This window comes from Elgaria multicarinata, chromosome 7 (genome assembly GCF_023053635.1).
Source record: "Elgaria multicarinata webbii isolate HBS135686 ecotype San Diego chromosome 7, rElgMul1.1.pri, whole genome shotgun sequence".
Taxonomy (NCBI): Eukaryota; Metazoa; Chordata; class Lepidosauria; order Squamata; family Anguidae; genus Elgaria; species Elgaria multicarinata.
The window spans coordinates 92,395,823-92,414,953 of NC_086177.1; positions in this window are offsets into that span (position 1 = coordinate 92,395,823).

Here is a 19,131-nt window from a genome sequence, read left to right on the forward strand (position 1 = left end):
ATGCAAAACTCCATTTTAGCTCCTAATTGATAGAATTACTTCATCATTTTCTCCCAGAACCATAAAAAGAATCGCTCTCAAAATGGGAGGCAGAATTATGTTCATTATATGGAGGGTAGAAAGAAAAAGAAAACCAAGACAAAGTACCAGAAGCCACGAAAAGTCACACATTCATGTAAGGAGCTCACCTTGTAGAGGACAGCAAGAGTGGATAGAGAGATGTTTCACTATACCAGCTTGCATTGTATTTTGCATTGCTGCTGTTTTTATCTTGGTTGTGCTTTTATATTGTATTTTATATTATGGTTTTATACTGTTGTTTTATACTTGAATTGTCTTAATTTTGTAAACCACTCAGAGAGCTTCGGCAATTTGGCGGTATAGAAATGCAATAAATAAATAAACAAACAAACAAATGCATATAAGAAGAACATAAGAAGAGCCATGCTTTATCAGCCCAAGAGTCATCTAGTCCAGCACTCTGTTCATACGGTGGTCAACCATCCATTGACCAGGGACACACAAGCAGGACATGGGTACAACAGCACCTTCCTGCCCATGTTCCCCAGTAACTGGTGTATTTAGGCTTACTGCCTTAGATATTGGAGGTAGCACATAGGCATAAGAACTAGTAGTCATTGATAGCTTTCTATGGAAACTGCCTTATATCAGGATAGACTATTTGACCATCTAGCTCAGTATTATCCATTGTGAGGATGGAGGGTGGAAATAATGAGACAAGACATAGGAATGGATTTAAAACAGGGTCACATTTATTTAAGATCTGTAAGGAAAGCAGGAACTGTACCATCCTCTCTAGGCCAATATTATGGCTGTATATTGGATTGGGCGAGACATTCATTGTCCAAGAGGTGGGGTGTGAAGGCCGTCACCTCTCAGACTTCGTCTTATTGGGGTAGGCAAGCCTTCCGGTATCACACCCACCCCCTTTGGGTTGCAATACTCCTAGTGGGTGAGGAAGGTTGGCTTCAGGGGTTATCCTTATCTCACCATCAGGTGCCAGAAGACTCCCAGCTGGGAGACTTAGACATTGCCAATCACTACAACGGTGCTTCAGAACGCTTACCAACCCTATATGTGCTCCAGATGCCTGCACATACCTGCCATAACAAATGTGACCAAATATTAAATGCCAATTAACCTATTTAATACTCCCAGTCTGTCTTACAGTGTGAAATAGGTGAAAAAACTCACAACCAGAAATTGATCGTGAGCAGAAAAATTCCTACTTGCCCCTCAAAAGGGCGACCAGCAAGCCCACACTGTCTACAGGGAGGAAGTCGCGTGTTGGCTTGGAGGTGCAAGAGGTAGTAAGTACTCGGTGAATCCACTCCCAGCATTGATGGCACCACTCAGAGGCTGCCAATAGCATGCCTCATCTCTCCCAATCCCACCCCCAATGGCCTCCCCATGGCCAGGCAAGGAGCTGAGTGTTTTGTTGGCACACAAAAAGACTGAGGGTCCCCTTACTACCGCTATGTTCTTAGGCATTAAATTGGATTCCATACTTGAATGCTTTAGACTGCCCCCAGGACAAGCTGTTCACTTTGCACACCAAGTTACAGTCAGTAATTTACGCTTAAAAGGTTACATTACAGCAAACAGAAAATGGCAGGCTATCTTAAAGTTTTTTGCTGGGTGGTTATGGCCTCACCTCCTTCCTCGCTGTGTGAAACTGTTTGTGGGAGCACATCCTCTGTGCTCAGCAGCTGCACGTTGAAGAGGAGGCTCTGAGGGGTGAGAGGCAATAACTGCCAGCTGAATCCCCTCCCAGCCTTGGTGGCACCACTCAGAGGCCGCCAATAGTGTAACTCCATGCCTCATCTCTCCCACCCCCACCCCACCCCCAATGGCCTCCCCACACCCAGGCGAGCTGGACATGGGTGAAAGGCATTTCTGGCTGGCAGCAGAACTCTAGGTCTTTTCCATCACCTACAATCTCATCTGTCTTAACTGGAACTATCGGGGATTGAACTTCTGCATACAAAATGTGTTTGTTACCATTGAGTGATGGCTCCTTCTTAGGGTGACCATATGAAAAGGAGGACAGGGCTCCTGTATCTTTAACAGTTGTATTGAAAAGAGAATTTCAACAGGTATCATTTGTATATATGGAGAACCTGGGGGAAATTCCTCTTCATCACAACAGTTAAAGCTGCAGGTGCCCTGCCCTCTTTTAAATCTGGTCATTCTAGTATAGCTCCTGCAGCTTTAACTGTTGTGATGAAGACAGAATTTCATCAGGATCCCCATATATACAAAGGACACCTGCTGAAATTCCCTTTTCTATGCAACTGTTAAAGATACAAGAGCCCTGTCCTCCTTTTCATATGGTCACCCTACTCCTTCTCCTCAAATCCGCTTCTAATTCTTCTTCAAGGCAAGAAGCCCTATTAGATTAAAGTTGGGTAACTTGATGAAAGGTTAATAATCTGATCTTCTGTGATGGGGGCTATGTTTGGGTGTGTCAAATACAGTTCTGGTCCACAGGCCATTGTTTGGGGAATAGAGTGTTCCTGGATAACAAAAGTTGGCCACACATGTGCAAATCAACAAAACATGAGCTCACTGAAGTTTTCCAAATTCCATTTCAAGGCTTGTTCTGTCTTGAATCTGTATCAGTTGGTGAGCTTTGTTTGTTGGTTTTTTTTTTATTTTTAACATGAAAATCTGTGCATATTTTTGTGCACATTTTTCCTTAAATGTACTCCCATTAATTAAAGTGTATTTGTGTGCATTTTTCAAAAGTATGCATTTTAATGCACCTTCTTCTTCTTCTTCTTCTTCTTCTTCTTCTTCTTCTTCTTCTTCTTCTTCTTCTTCAAATTTGCACTTTTAAGGAGGCAGTTTGAAAATCTTAGGTGTGTTCATAAATTTTGATTTATATGTATACACACAGTGAAAAAGGCCTAGAATGCTTTCAGCAGTGGAATGTCCTAAATCTGGAATAAATTAATTTTAGGGATTGATTTATTTTGCTTTGGGGTGTTTCAATATGCCCGTTCTGCCAAAGCCATCAGGGCAGCATACAACAATAAATAATAATAATAATAATAATAATAATAATAATAATAATAATAATAATAATATTTAAACAGTAAACTAGCACTAAAGAACAAAACTAACACTACTAAAGAAACAATGTTAAACACAAAGTTAAAAAGATGTGGAAAGCAAAGATAAGTAGTGATGGAGAAACATGCTCCAAGAGAAATAATAATTTCCTTGTCAGATTCTGAATAACTCTTATCTCAGATAAAAGTTTCTCCTTTATATAAAGTTCTGTATAAAATAGTATGATCCAACACAAAAGAAGAATAGACCTGCAAAGAGACCTGCATGACACAACCCTTTTTATTTTATTTTATTTTATTTTATTTTATTTTAATGGCTTTATTCTGTCTATGTAACTATTTATTTATCCAATTTTTGTTGAATGGTTGTACTTTGATAAGACAATATGAAGAAGGAAGGCAGAAGCCTAGATTGGAGACTATGTGGGCAGGTGGTGAGAAGGAGGGGGAAAGGGTTTATTGTCGGTATTGCATTGGGAAATGAAAAGAAAAATCTAATAAACTGTTAATACTAACAACAACAAAATGTCTTGACACCATTTCTAAAAGCAGTGAAAGGGAGGGGGGCTGCTCATATAGGGTGACCCTGAGGAAAGGAGGACAGGACTCCTGTAACTTTAACAACTGCAGAGAAAAGGGAATTTCAGCAGGTGTTGTTTGTATGCTTGCAGCACCTGGTGAAATTACCTCTTCATCTCAATAGTTAAAGCTGCAGGAGCAGCTGACCACATTTAGACTGACCACACACAAAAGAGGTCAGGGCTACTGCAGCTTAAACTGTTGTGATGAAGAGGGAATTTCACCAAATGCTGCATGCATTCAAATAACATCTGCTGATATTCCCTTTTCTATACAACTGTTAAAGATACAGGAGCCCTGTCCTCCTTTTCAGAGGGTCACCCTAGCTCATAGCTCTGAGGGGAGAGCATTCCACAGTTGGAAAGTGACACAGGAATAAACCCTCTCGTGTTTGCCCAGATCTACACCAAGCGGGATATGACACTTTGAAAACGGTATATGGAATGTATCCCGGGCCTCAACAGTTGTCAATACCGTTATAAACCATTATAAAGCAGCAGTGTTGATCTTGCTCAGGTCTCTGCAAGGGGTGGTTGTATCCTAAAAATGGCCTCACCTGCATATCTTAGGGTGCAGTTCTATGCATGTTTAGACAGCAAGAAAAAGTCCTACTACTTCTAGCATTCCCCAACAGGCCATGGCTAGCTGGGGAATGCTGGGAGTTGTAGGAGTTTTTTCTTGTCTAAAGGATTGCTCCCTTAGTAACCAGTTATTTACCCTCAACTGCTAGTATCCACAGAACTGACATTTGGTTGTTGCAATCGGAGTCCCCAATCGCCTTGCTTTCACCACAATCAACCCTTATGCATGAGCTTCCCCTTAACCGTGACATACAGATGCTGGCTTTGGGCCTGATTTCAGTGAAAATGTTTTTAATTATAACTCGGAGCCTTGGGAGTTCAGGTGCAATGCTGGCAAAGGGATAGTGTTTCTTGCTGACCTTTCCATTCCCTTGACTGCGTGCTTGACTCAGCCTTGATTCCGGCCTTCTGTAATGCTGTAATTAATGCATCCATTATTAGCAGTTGCATGCTGTTCCTCCCACTCCTGATGTTGGAAGCCTATCACAAAATTGCTGAGGACACTCGGGAGGAAAATGTGATGAGTGAAGTGTGAGCGAATAGCGACTTTAATCACAGTGGTGCAGAGGTGTATCAGCATTCCTTATTCCGATGCTAGAATAGGAGTTGTTACTGTGTGTGCTTGCGGGAAAAAGAAAGATAATTCTCAACCACTTCAGGGGCTGAAGATTGCAATTGAGTTTCTGTAAATGTAAATCTAGGTAAGTGATGAATCTCTGCTTTGGAATTTATCCCTGAAAGATCCCATAATCTGGCTCCTTAGTAAAAGGGCCACAGATATAGGGTGACCATATGAAAAGGAGGACAGGGCTCCTGTATTTTTAACAGTTGTACTGAAAAGGGAATTTCAGCAGGTATCATCTGTATGCAGGCAGCACCTGGTTAAATTCCCTCTTCATCACAACAGTTAAAGCTGAAGGCGCTATACTAGTGTGACCAGAACAAAAGAGGACAGGACTCCTACAGCTTTAACTTTTGAGATGAAGAGGGAATTTCACCAGGCGGTGAATGTATACAAATGACACCTGCTGAAATTCCCTTTTCTGTACAACTGTTAAACATACAGGAGCCCTGTCTTTCTTTTCACATGGTCACCTTATAGTTAAAAGCTGAGCAGAAATTTCTTGGAAGACTTCTTTTTTTCCTGAAAAAAAAGTCTGAGATCTCACCCAGCAGGAAAAAAAGGCCACCTTGCAGAATTTTCTCTGAATATTCTCCACTATATTTTTTGAGAGTCACCATTCTAACCCCCCTCCCACACACACACTTAATGCTAAGTCAATTTGGGTTAATTAATCCACAGGTCTTCACATTGCGTCCCAGCTGCCATTTTGAATAAGCAAACCATGGCGGGCACACACCATGGATTATTATGTCCTGAACTCAGGCTCTTTGGGTTATTTGAGGGTTAAACAAGCTTTCAAAAATCCAAGAATAACCCAGGGAATGGAATTTGGCTATCAATAGATAGAGAAATAGAGACATATGCAATGCCAGTTTAAGGCTGAGATACAGAACATCGTATTTGATGCAGATCAAAAGCAGAATTGAAACAGATGGTTTGGGAAATGCGCATTTTTCTTTGACTGCTAATTCAAATATTAATGTCTACTCTTGGGAAGCTTCTGCTGATTGTGATTGGCATTTAAAGCAACATTTCGAAAGGGGGGGGGAAATCTTATCCCTAGAGTCAGCTCATCAGCACTATCCTTTTGAATAAAAACAATGAAGTCCCAACCATTGACATCTTAATTAATCCCCAGGCGCAGCTTCCTCTGCAAAGATGCAACACATGAGTGAAACCAATGCCACTCCAAAGGCCAGCTGTATTTCAGAAGGGGTTTCTGTAGTCTGCACAAATGGCAGCATGAGCATGTGGGCATGGGTGGGCCTGTCAGTCCTCCTTCTTGCATCAACTGGAGAGCATATGGTTTATATTGTTGGAATGGTTATTCATCCTCAAAACCAACAATGTATCAAGAGCCCTTTCTGTTCATGCAACAACAGACTCTTTTATCTCTTAAACAGTTTCATATATCCATATTCTGAATTTTTGGGTGGTGGTGAAGGTATTATGAACCACTCTGATAATTCAGGCTCCAGGTTTTAAAGGGACCTTGGGCAAGACACCTTGGGCAAGGGACCTTGGGCAAGACCCTTTCCATCAGCACATTTACCTTCTCACTGTACTTGTCAACAGCTTCCTATCCTTTTTAAAGCAAGGCTCATACTTGCCCATGCTACATACTGCTCGCCAGACCCCAGCCAGCTGCCCAATCCTGTTCACCCCATGTCCTGAGTTTTCCCTTGTCCACCATGTATTCAAAACCCAGGGGAAGACACCATGAGGTAATTCCTCCCATAGAACTTTTTCTGATCTGGAAACACAGGCAGCCTGGGGGGCTGCAGAGCAATGGAGAAATAAGTAATAGTAAGAAAAAAGCACACAGTACCCTCAGCCACCTTGCAGGAATTAGGTCAGCTCAAAAACACCACCAAAAATAATTATAGAAAGCTCTGAGAATGAGTCAGGAAAATGGAAGTCCCTTTCATGAAGGGTCAAAAATGTTCAGGACATTGGAAGACAGATTTTGGCTCAGCACTAGCTCCACCTCTTCCCTGGAGCTGGACACAAGATGCTCCCCTCACACCTGCATTGTTGTGGATAGAAAATGAAGGCCAGTCTGCCCACACAGTTGATGCTGTTGCCACATGCAATGCTAGTGACAAAACAACAACAAGCAAACAAACAAAAAAACAGTTAGGAAAAAAGAAAGAAGCTGTGCTACAACCCTTGTGAATTGTGAGGACTACCTGTGAGAAACTATTGGACTTTTCCCCTCCCTATGGAAAAAAATGGTGTGATTGTCCCTCCCCCAATGTCTATGCCCACAAATAGGCTGAGGAATTCTGAGAGGCCATTTGCACACAGCTCTGTTGTCGACACTGACTGGCAGCAACTCTCCAGAGCTCCAGGCTGGAAGTCTTTTCCCAGCCCAACCTGGAGATGCCAGGTAGGGATTGAATTTGGGTCCTTCTGTCTTCAAAGCAGGACCTGTTACCAGTGAGCCACTATCAGGGTTGAATACACAGGAATTCAGACTTAGGCCAAATCAACACCTGTCAAATCATTATGATACCATCATGGTAATGCTATATCCCTCTTGGCATCCAGCCCCACAATTTTATGAGATGTGCACTCAAAACCTTGGGCCTAGTAGGATAAGTCTTTCAGTTTTGCTTCCTCTCACATTCATTTTAATATATCTATATCTGTCTATCAATTCTTCCCATCTTAAATGAGAAGAAACATGCAAATTTGGGTAAACTGTTATCAAACTAAACTGAAATGAAATTCTCGCCCATCGTAGAACGTTCTTTGCTGTAACTCCATGCCAGAGCTAGTTCTACACTACTGTTTTATAGTGGTATTGAAGTGCAGTGATAACTCTTGGAGCACATTACACATTCCATATCCCTCTCCCATAGTGCTATTTCCTGCTTTTTATTCCACCTTATCCAAAATACAGCAACAAATGTCATTGTGTGTTCGACGAGGTATAAATGTGTAAGAGGGACATAGCGTTACCATGATGGGATCGCAATGATTTGGCACAAAGTATAGATCTGACCCATATTGGTACAATGTGCTGCTTTGGACTCCATACATACTCTCTAAGGAGGAGGAGACGCTGAGTTCCCTCACTGTTTTGCTATAAAATGGCTTTTTATTTTCTTTATTTTTAAATTGTGACCATGGTTTTAAATGTCAAATAGTACCATTTAATCTAGCAGTCATTAATGTTTTCCTTCATTATTTAGAGACTTTTCATCCCTTCCGGTCTGAGTTTCTATTTACATGTGACTCAAAAATGTCAAGTTCATTTTTCTCAAGAGCAGAGACTAATATAGGCTGTTCATATGTTCTTTCCCAAACCTCTGTACACTGTAGTTTTTTTTCTTTCTTTCTCTATTTCTTTTTTCTTTTTCTGAAAGTACTTTTAACATTTCTCCCAAATGTTTATGGACAAAAGGGATGCAGTGTGAAGATGCTCATTGCAGTGTTTTCCAACTTGCTACTTACTATGAACCAAAGGAGGATGAATGAGATGTTATTGTTTTGAGTTGGTATAAGAAAGGACTAGAAAAGGCTAAGAAAATAATCCCAGAGACCAGACCAAAGGGAACTGTACCATTATGTGATGTCATAATCTTTGGAGACTGTAACCTGAGTCTAGGGCTAGATCTATATTACTGCTTTATAGCAGTATTGAAGTGCACTGATAACTGTTGAGGCACAACCCACATTCCACATACCACTTTCATAGTGTTTTTTCCTGCTTTTTATTCCACATTTGTAATGATTTAACACAAAATGTAGATCTGGCTGGACATTGTGCTCTGTGAAATGCAGAACTACAGAATTACTGTAAATTATGTTTCAGATGAATCGGAGAGAAGTTTACTTATTTTCTTAGGCAATTCTATGCAAGTTTAGACAGACATACTGTAAGTCCTGCAACTCTCAGCCTGCCCCAGCCAGCCATATCTAAAGGTCCATAGGATGGTCCCTTGACTTAACTACTTATCTGCCTACTGCACTATAGAGCTGCCCCATAACAAAAATTATCTTGGTAGCTCACTGTTAAAATCAAAGGGCAATTAAACACACATATTTTAAACTAGAGGCTGGATGAATAGGCTGAAGTATAAGAACAAAAGAAGTGCCCTGCTGGATCAGACCAAGGGTCCATCTAGACCAGAACTCTGTTCACACAGTGGCCAACCAGCCATCGGCCAGGGATGAATAAGCAGGACATGGTGCAACAGCACCCTCTCACCCATGTTCCCCAGCAACTGGTGCACACAGGCTTATTGCCTTGAATATTGGAGATAGCACTGGAGAAAGTATGTTTCAGATTTATTTGATAGCTAATGGCAGTGCTGAGAAATAAAGCAAAAACCTTCTACAGTTTAGAGTGAGGACAGGGAACATAAGCCCTGTTGATGTATCCCAAAGAATGTTCCCTTGCATGCCAGGCCTGCAAGGGAACATACTTTGGAATACATCAATAGTGCTTTGGAACACATGAAAAGGGCTTATTCGTGAACAATGAGGCAGCTCCAAGCTTGTTGCATGTACATTGAAATCCACATTGATCTTTCTTCAAACAGTTGTGTGCAACATGCACAATTTCACCAGGACTGACCCCACCGGTTCTAACTCCCTGTCTTTAGCTGGTTGGTGGGAGGAGGTATCCTACAGGTCTCCTCAAGCCTTGCACATCTGTGGAAAAATGGGGAAGGTGCATACCAAATCACCCTTCTCTTGCAATTCTAAGTATAGTGGTGTTAAGCAAAATGTCATATATAACACAACTGAATCTCAGTTCTGTTACCTGGGAAGTCAAAGGAAGCTCTGTCAATTTGTTCAGTAGGGAACAACCTGGCCAAGAAATGAATATTGGGAATACACGGAGGGAATTAAGAAAGATGGAAGGATTATTAAAACTGTTAACTACAGAAATAATCTAATTCTAAATTAATTGACTGGCCATGGCTCTTGGGCACACCGATATGCCTTCTATATTTAGCCGAGGCCTAACTTTTAATAAGCACACTGTGGTAATGCATTTGCTTGCTTCTTAACCATTTTAATTCCAATGAGACAATTTCTTCACTCAGACAAAGTGCGACTCTTTTTATACAACACTAGCATTTTGTCTATCAGAACAGTGCAATGTTACACTTGAGAGATCATCCAAGAGGTAAGCCACAGATTTCTGCACTAACTGCAGCTTCTGGACTGCATTCAAAGGCTTGGCCACATTGCAGTAGTCAAGACAAGGGATGACTGATAAATGGCTCCTCCATTTGTCTCCTCCTCTCCTTCAATTGTTACCTATCAGCAGTCATCCGGCCGGATCTACACTACTGCTTTAAAGCGCTTTATAACAGTTATAAAGCGCTTTAACTGCTTTAAAGCACTTTAAAACTGTTATAAAGCGCTTTAAAGCAATAGTGTAGATCCAGCCCTGGCTGCAGCAGAGGGAAAAATAGGACTGAAGGACTAACCTCATCAGCTCTGCTAAGAGACTTGGGCAGGATCTACACACTACTAATTTTATTGAAGTGCACTGACAACTGTTGGGGCCCATCTACACCCAGCAGGATATAACACTACAAAAGCAGTATGAAAGCAGTATATAGCTTGTGTCATGGGCCCCAACAGTTGTCAATGCACTTCAATGCTTCTATAAAACAGTAGTATAGATCCTGCCTCCATATTCCACTTTCATACCACTTTCATAGTGCTATATCCTGATTGGTGTAGATCTTGTTCCTCTTCATTTACTTCCTCCTCTCCCTAGGATGATAGTTGGTGGATGGCAGATTACTGGTAATGCTAAGGAGACCATGGAAGTAGAAATCTGAAGCAGCTTTAGAACTTGGAGTAGTTGCTTCAAACAGCTTACTCTACAACTTCATTGTGGGCAGTGTGTCTATCATGCACCATTGTAGCTTGGGTCCTGTGCAGAGCTGTGCACAAATGGGCCCTTAAAATTCTCTTATTTGCAGACAGAGAAACTGAGGGGCAAATTTCACCTTTTTTTCCAGGGCATGGCTCAACATTAGTGGTAGCTGTATCACAGCTTCTTTCTTTTTTCCTCAGTGTTTTGTTGTTGTTGTTTGTGGAGCAAAATGCTGTTTTTGTGCATCAGATGTGTTGGCAGCCTGGTCACCATTTTGCATCCTTCACCATGCCCCGTAGTTAGTGTCATTCAAGGACACTGTGTATGGAGTTGAGGGGATCACCACAAAAATAGTGGATAAAATTAGGTGGTGTCCAAGAGTGCAGTGTATCCCCCCACTTCTATTATACATCTCTCCATTCCTTTGCAGCCTCCCAAGCTGCCTGCACTTCCTGATCTGAAAAAGCCTTATGGGAGGAATTACCTCATGATGTCTTCCTTTGGGCTTTAACTGAAGTGTGGGAAGCCAAGGAGGCCACAGGCTGTTGGAGAGGTGATGATTGTACAATGAAAAACAGGACTCTTTTGCTCATGTCTTGGCCATCTCCTAAGAACCCCAAACCCAACGCAGCAGAATTTCTCAGGAATTTTCTTCTCCTTTGAATTTCTTTCAAAAAGCAATTTCTTTTTTGTCAAATTGAATGAGAATGGTTGGGGGGTGGGGGTGGGGAATGTGAAACACATTTTCAACACAGCACTAATCCTGTGAGGCTAGCAGTTCAGGAAGCAACAAGGGGAACAGAATGTTCAAAAGGACCTGCCCCCCAAAATAGCTACAAAAGGGGGCCTTGAAGGCAGTAATTTTAGTTTAAAAAAATCCTGCACAGAGATTGAGGCCCTTGCTGGTGTTAGCAGTTAATGGTAGCACAATCCTTCCTTGCCCTCAGGGTAGATGCTTTAATGGAAGCTCAGACATTGATGTATGATGGCAAACACCCATTTCCAGTTAAGAGTAAAAAAAAAGGATAGTAGCCCTAAGCAAGAGCAAAGTATATTTTTCCGTGGGAGAATTAGAGCATCCATGTAAGACAGGTTTTTCATCCCCCTCAAATGTAATTACAATGTATCATTGGTTTTTTTTAATTGGAATGCCCTTCTAAGACTAGAATCCACAGAGCCCTGGGCACATCTTCTGTGTGCACTCAGTGGGCTTCTTAGCCCCTCCATTCTGTCACTGCTCTCATGCTATTGGGGGGTGGGGAAGAAGTGCTATGGGAAGTCAAGGGAACTTCTGGAATGAGCTTTAAGAAGGTGCAAGAATCTATACTCATGGCTGTACCGTGTCCTGCTTGTGGGTCCTTTGACAACAGTTGGTTGGCCACTGTGTGAACAGAGTGCTGGACTACATGGACCCTTGGTCTGATCCATCATGGCTCTTGTTATGCTCTTATTTTCTTAAAGGGAAACACATAAGGGGTGCACAGTGAATTCTGCCATAGTTTTTTTTTTTTTTTAGAATTTTCATAACTCTAGTGAAACATGCTAGGATCCTGAAGTATTTAATAATGGAGAAAAATGCCTCCATTATTGTATGGACAGGGAGGTGTCATATTACAAGAGATGCATTTCTCAAAACCATAGATCAGGGCTAGTCATCCGTTTTGGTACCTTGGACACATGACAATTTGAGAAACTGCCTTGGGCACCACCACAAAATGGGAGGCATGACTTTTCACAAATGCCAACTCATTTCTCCCTGTCTCTTGTTCTCTGGGTCATGCCCCAAGTTCTCTCTCTCTCTCTCTCTCTCTCTCTCTCTCTCTCTCTCTCTCTCTCTCTCTCTCTCTTACACACACACACACACACACACACTTCTCTTTCTTACACACACACACATACACTGCAGAGAAAAACATTGGCCTGCAGCAACATCCCACCATCTTCATTTCCTAAGAATGTTTGTGAGTCCACATGTGTCCCAGAGGCATTATTGGGAAACGAAGATGGCAGTGGCCCTCACTGTGCTTTAAAGTTTTCTTGGCTGCCATTACAAAAATGTGGTATTTTTTATTTTATTTTTAATGGGATGGGTAGGGCACCTTGGAGGACAGAAAGAAAGATCCTTTGCTGCAGGTGTGTGTAAGCCACACAGTGTTGTTGCGGACAGCAGATTATGTCTCTGTACAATTCTGTAAAGTAAAAAAATAAAATAAAATATATGGTCTGCAAGTCCAGAGAATCTGCATGACTTAGAAGATGCTAGAATCTGCACCTGGGATTCATAGAAATCAGAAGTCATTTGAATCCATTTCAGATTTCTCTGAAATCCCTAGCTACGAACGGTCTCACTCAATGTAGGGCATGCTGGGAAGCAAAGCACCGATCATGTAGCCAAGACTGGCATGAATATTAACTGTTCCCCCCTCCCCCCAAAGTGAGAGTGGCAGCACATTCAGCCAATCAGATGATATATTTTGTGGTGTGGAGTCAAAGATGATGCTGGAGTGACAAGGATGGTCTGAGGTGCAGCCCAATCCCTTGTTTTCATTGGCCCTGTACCCCAAAAAGCAGCATCTGTTTGGCTGAGAAAGCTGCCACTCAAATGTTCTCTAAGAGCTTTCCTTGAAAAGAAGCACCGTGTGTCTTTGAAAAGTGTTTGGAAACTTCCGCTGGGACAGAACGCAGCACATTTGGTGGGAACACAAGAATGCTGCTCTCAGGCTCTTGAACCCTATGCCAAAAGAGGTCAGGCTGTCTCCATCTCAATGGTCCTTCCACTGGAAGGCAAATGCATTTTCATTCAGACAAGCTTTTGGCATTTAACCTGAAATAGGTTTCAATCTGGTGGGTGCTGTTCTTTCTTCTTACTGATGTATTTTTATTTATGTTTTATTGGGTGTAGTTTTATTGGATGACTTTTAATGCTGTAATTATAACATTGTTATGTTATCTACATTTTATTATTAGCTGTCCCAGACATTTGCACTACCACACTGTCACCATGGTATTCGCCATGGCAGCAAAATAAAACAGCAATCTTTTCAGAAAACAAGGCATGTGGGGAGTGTACTTCTTGTTTGGAAGCATAGTTGGGATCCTGGAAGCCTCCCTGCACCACAGTTCCACTTGTAAACAAGATGCCTGCTGTTTGTATGCTTTGTTTTCTTGAGAAATTGCTGCTTTTATGTCACCACAGTGGCAAATTCAGCAGCAGCGGCAGTGGTCATTTCGGTGGGATGCAGCCACTGGTGGGTTCTTGCGGGGTGGGACAGGACAACAACACATGGTCTTCTGTTTCCTAAATGTTGCCCATCCTTGATCTATTGAAACGATGGCCAATTTTCTAAAGAGCACCTCTCTCTCTGTGTGTGTGTGTGTCTGTGTGTGCATACAAATTGTTCTGTGTGTGTGTGTGTGTGTGTGTGCGTGCCATGCATGCAGGGGAACCATATCCTGTCCTATTTCTTTAGAAGGTCAGGTTAAAAAAAAAAAACATTCCCTATTATTATTGCTGTATTCAAAGGTCAGTATGATTAATTACATTGTGTAACCACTGCTATTCCTTGTGCAAAAGATTAATTGAAAACATAGAGAGGTGATTTGCTGCTATCAGAAACATCAAATGGAACAAATAGCAAAATCCATGTCAATTAATAACCAAGCCAACAAGGATGTAACTAATAGAAATGAAATGTAAATCTAGTGACTATGGGTTAGGTGATGTACAATGGGCCTGGCCAATGTGACCACTGAAAGCAACAACAACAAAACCCCAAGAAGACAGGATGTAGGTTCTTTCCATACAGCTGAAAGGAAACTAGAAAATAAACAGATGATTTACATAAGGCAATGGCTTTCAGACTATGATTCAGGAACCCTGGGAACTTTATAATGGTGGATAAGCCACTGACAACAAGGCAGGTGCTGGGGACGTGTACTGGGGAACAGTTAGTAGGGCCAGATCTCCACCAAGCAGGATATAGAACTATGAAAGTGGCATGAAAGCAGTATATAAGAGGCAGGAGCCACACTACTGCTTTATAGTGGTATTGAAGTGCAGACAACTGTTGGGGCCCATTGACACGTACCACATACCACTTTCATAGTGCTATATCCTTGCTTGGTGGAGATCTGGCTGAGTTGCATTACTCAGTAACACAGTTTGCACGTGTAAGAAGATACCGGCCTGATCATCCCTGTGCTGCTGCACCAGCCTTACGATGGCCAGAGAGGAACTCTATGGTTCATCAGCTCAGCTGGACCAAGTGACCTGAGGAACCAAGGGGGGTGGACAGGATGGCTAATATCACTGTTGCTTAATGATTGGCAATTCAGTCTGAGGAACTCATCATGTTACTGATGTATTACATTTCAATCCACCCAATAACCACTCAGGATGTTTCCAGGTGAGGCTTTTTTGAGCAACCACATTGTCTCATTCATGGAATTTTACTGTCTTTGTGTGGTTATGTTACCGTCATCGTTCTCTTCAATTTGTAACTCTCCTGTGTTTTCCCACTGAGTCTTCCATCTTTTTTTTTTTCATCATCGGAGAAAATAAAAATAAAAATCTGTTGAGGAAGGGAAAAAAGAGAATATCTGCACAAAACCTTTTGACTGAAACTGATAAGGAGCCCTCCACAATCTGATTTAACTTTTCTTTGGATTATGGTCTGCGTATAAAGGAACTGTGCTTGGCCAAGGCCTGACGGCAGTATACTTTTGGGTACCTTGTACTGGCCCTTGGATTTAAATGACTGGCTCAGTAACCATTGAGTCCCAGATATTGGACCAATGATCTGACCTCAGTATAAGGCAGCTTCTGATGTTACTATGGAAAATCTAACTTTAGTGATCTAGACAAAGGGTGGATTGTTCACTTTCCAAAACCACCCCTGAACCTCCCTGTAACAATGATGCCTGCTCCACAGCAATTAGTTCATCACACTGCGGCCAAGCCTAAACCTTGTGTCAAATCATTATGAATGTGGAATAAAAAACAGAGAATAACACTGTGGGCCTTCCTAGACGAGGCCTTAGCGCACCTTCTGACCCGGTTTCCCTGCTGTGCGTCCAGGTGACGCACAGGGGAATCCGGAGGCAGGCCGCGCTGAGGCCTCCTCCAACGCGCCATAAGCGAATGCACTTATGGCACGCTTTTTCCCCAGCTCCGGCCTCAGGCCGGGGCTGGGGGAAGTGTGGAGATTTCCGCGGCTCCTCACTTACTCGCGAGGAGCCATGAAAAGTGGGGGGGTGGAAAGAGAGGGGAGAGGCAAGGATGGCAGGGTGGGTGGCACGGGGTGAGGGCGGGTGAGATCGCGCCGCGCGCCGCCCGAGCAAACAGGTGAGCGGTGCTTGCCCGGGCAATGCCGCCCCATGCCAGGCATTGCCCGGGTAAGCGCCGCTCGCCTGCTTGCTCGGGCGGTGCGCGGCGCGATCTCACCCGCCCTCACCCCGTGCCACCCACCCTGCCATCCTTCGCCCCCCCCCCGTAAAAATAACCAAAAAAAACCCTTACTTACTCCGACGTCTTCGGGCCGCACCCAGCCCCTTTAACAACAACAACAACAAAAATGGCGGATGCCGCAGGGACTCGACGTCCCTGCGCGTCGTGCGTGTGGAAGCGTGGGGGAGGTGCGCTAACGTTAGCGCACCTCGGCCCCGCCTCCCTGCCAGCGTAAGCCGGCAGGTCTAGTAAGGCCCTTCGAAAGTGGTATATGGAATGTGGATTGTACCCTAACAGTTATAAGTGCACTTAAATACTGCTATAAACAGTAGTGTAAATCTAGCCTAAGAAATATAATGCGAAGAAAATGAAGAAATACCATCAAATATTCTTCAGTGACCTAAGTGGTATGGTTTATTTCCAATATATATTTTTAATGTGGCTGGAATCAGACATTTCGAAGTGCCCCTAGAATGGAAAACATCTTTCAATGGGGTTTTCTAAACACTGGGATTCACAGTCTTTTCAGAAGTCATTTTAGTACTGTTTGAAAATGCTGTACTGAGGGATTAATTTATTAAATGGGTCGTATGGGCTAGTGAATATGACAATGCTTCAAACCACATCAAACAGAGATATTACGAAGAAGAAAAGACAAGGGAAGAAAAAAGAAAGAAAGCCATCTATCATGGAGCTGATTTTAAAAACAATTAAATACCCTTGAGTGAGAAAAGTTCAAACAGTATGTCCAAAAATGCATGACAATTTTTTTAAAAGGGAAAAACCATTTTATAAGGTACAAATATGTACCTTAAGCTCTAATGCTGCTGAACACTCTTTCATTCCGATTCAGATCCATATAAAAAAAGTGCTTAGATGAAAATCAAATCCTCACAACCTGCAGAAATGCTATCTTAACAAATCCCAGAAGAATATGGCACAGGAAGCTCTGAGTCCTTTTAATGACTTCACGTCTACCAGTCAAGCACACTGTTGTGGGTCTCCTGATAATACCAGGCGCCAAAAGCTGTCTATGGGAAGTTACAGTCTGTTCCACCAAATCCTCTTTCAGACACACTCAAACAAAAGTTAGTTATAAAGTACCAGGGTATCTTTTATAAATGAATGCCCTGAAGGTTACAGAAAACAAGTAAAAAGGAGTTTTAAAAACACCCATGATTTACTGTTTCCAACACCAAGTCAACATTGTCCGGTGGTGGGATTTACATCCCCAAAATGTGGATTTTTATTCCAGATCAGCCATATGATATTAAATTCCCTTCAGACTCAATTCTCCACATGTGAAGTAAGGATTATAGTAGCTAGGGTGACCATATGACAAGGAGGACAGGGCTCCTGTATCTTTAACAGTTGCATAGAAAAGGGCATTTCAGCAGGTGTCATTTGTATATAAGGAGAACATGGTGAAATTCCCTCTTCATCACAACAGTTAAAGCTGCAGGAGCTATACTAGAGTGACCAGATTTAAAAGAGGGCACTCTAACAGCTTTAACTGTTCTGATGAAGAGAAAATTTCACCAGGTTCCCCATATATACAAATAATACCTGCAGAAATTCCCTTTTCAATACAACTGTTAAAGATACAGGAGCCCTGTCCTCCTTTTCACATGGTCAGCCTAATAGTAGCTAATCACAAGGAGATGAAAGAAATGAGGATAGTTACAAACAAAAAGTAGAAAGATAATGACAGTTCCAGATAATCAGATATAATGGGTATTACCTTTAAAGTACTTGTTGTGGAGTTGTTCCAAGCTGTAAATATGACTACCTTCATTGGAAGGGATGGATGGGACTGGACTCGGAGGATGGGCTTTCTCCAATTCTTCACCAACAGAATTTTCATGGGCTCCCACATATTTGTTCATTCATATTGGCCCTCACTGTTGGAACAGAATCTGTTACAGAAAAGTCCACATTCCAAAGGCAATTGACATTTGTTTCAAAGAAAGAACGAAGGAAGTAAATCAGCTAGCACCTATTTTTTAAAAAACCCTTGTTTTTGTTTTAATTAACTTAAATCTTTTGCCTTGCTCAATCAATCTGAACATGGATGTGAGGTTTTGCAAGGCTGCTAATGAACCAAAGATTGCACTCTTAGAGGAGGAAAGCATATAACATTTTCTTGGAGCAGCAAATCTTCTAAAATTGAAAAGTGACCCAAACGGGCAGGTTACAGCTCTTGTAGATCTCAAAACAAGTTGATTTGTGTACATAGTTATTTACTGAAAATCTCTTTCAGACCTGGTACAAATCCCCCCTCTTTCTCACACACACTCAGCAGCTCAAAACTTTTGAGAGCTTCGCTTTGTAATAAAGTGCTATAAAATATATTATTATTATTATTAAAGCATGAAATGTATGTAAATTAAAAATACATAATAATAATAATAATAATAATAATAATAATAATAATAATATGTTAAGAAATATTCAAATCATTTCAGTTCAGAAAAAGAAACCCATTTTCCCAACAAACAAGCTTTTGTTTTGTTTTCTGTTCAGATCAAGACTTTTGAAGTTGTAATCCTAAACAGACTTACCAGGGAGTATGTCCCGTTGAACTGAGTGGGACTTACTTCTGAGTAAACATGCATTGATCATTGTGTTTTTAGTTCATAAAGAAGTTTGGAAGTATAAATTAAGTAAGTTCACTTTAAAATGAAACTGAATGAATCCCACCCCCAATCACTAGACCTAGCGGGTATGCTTAATTAGGGTGACCATATGAAAAGGAGGACAGGGCTCCTGCATCTTTAACAGTTATATTGAAAAGGGAATTTCAGCAGCTGTCATTTGTATATATGGGGAACCTGGTGAAATTTCCTCTTCATCAAAACAGTTAAAGCTGCAGGTGCCCTGCCCTCTTTTAAATCTGGTCACTCTAGTATGGCTCCTGCAGCTTTAACTGTTGCGATGAAGAGGGAATTTCACCAGGT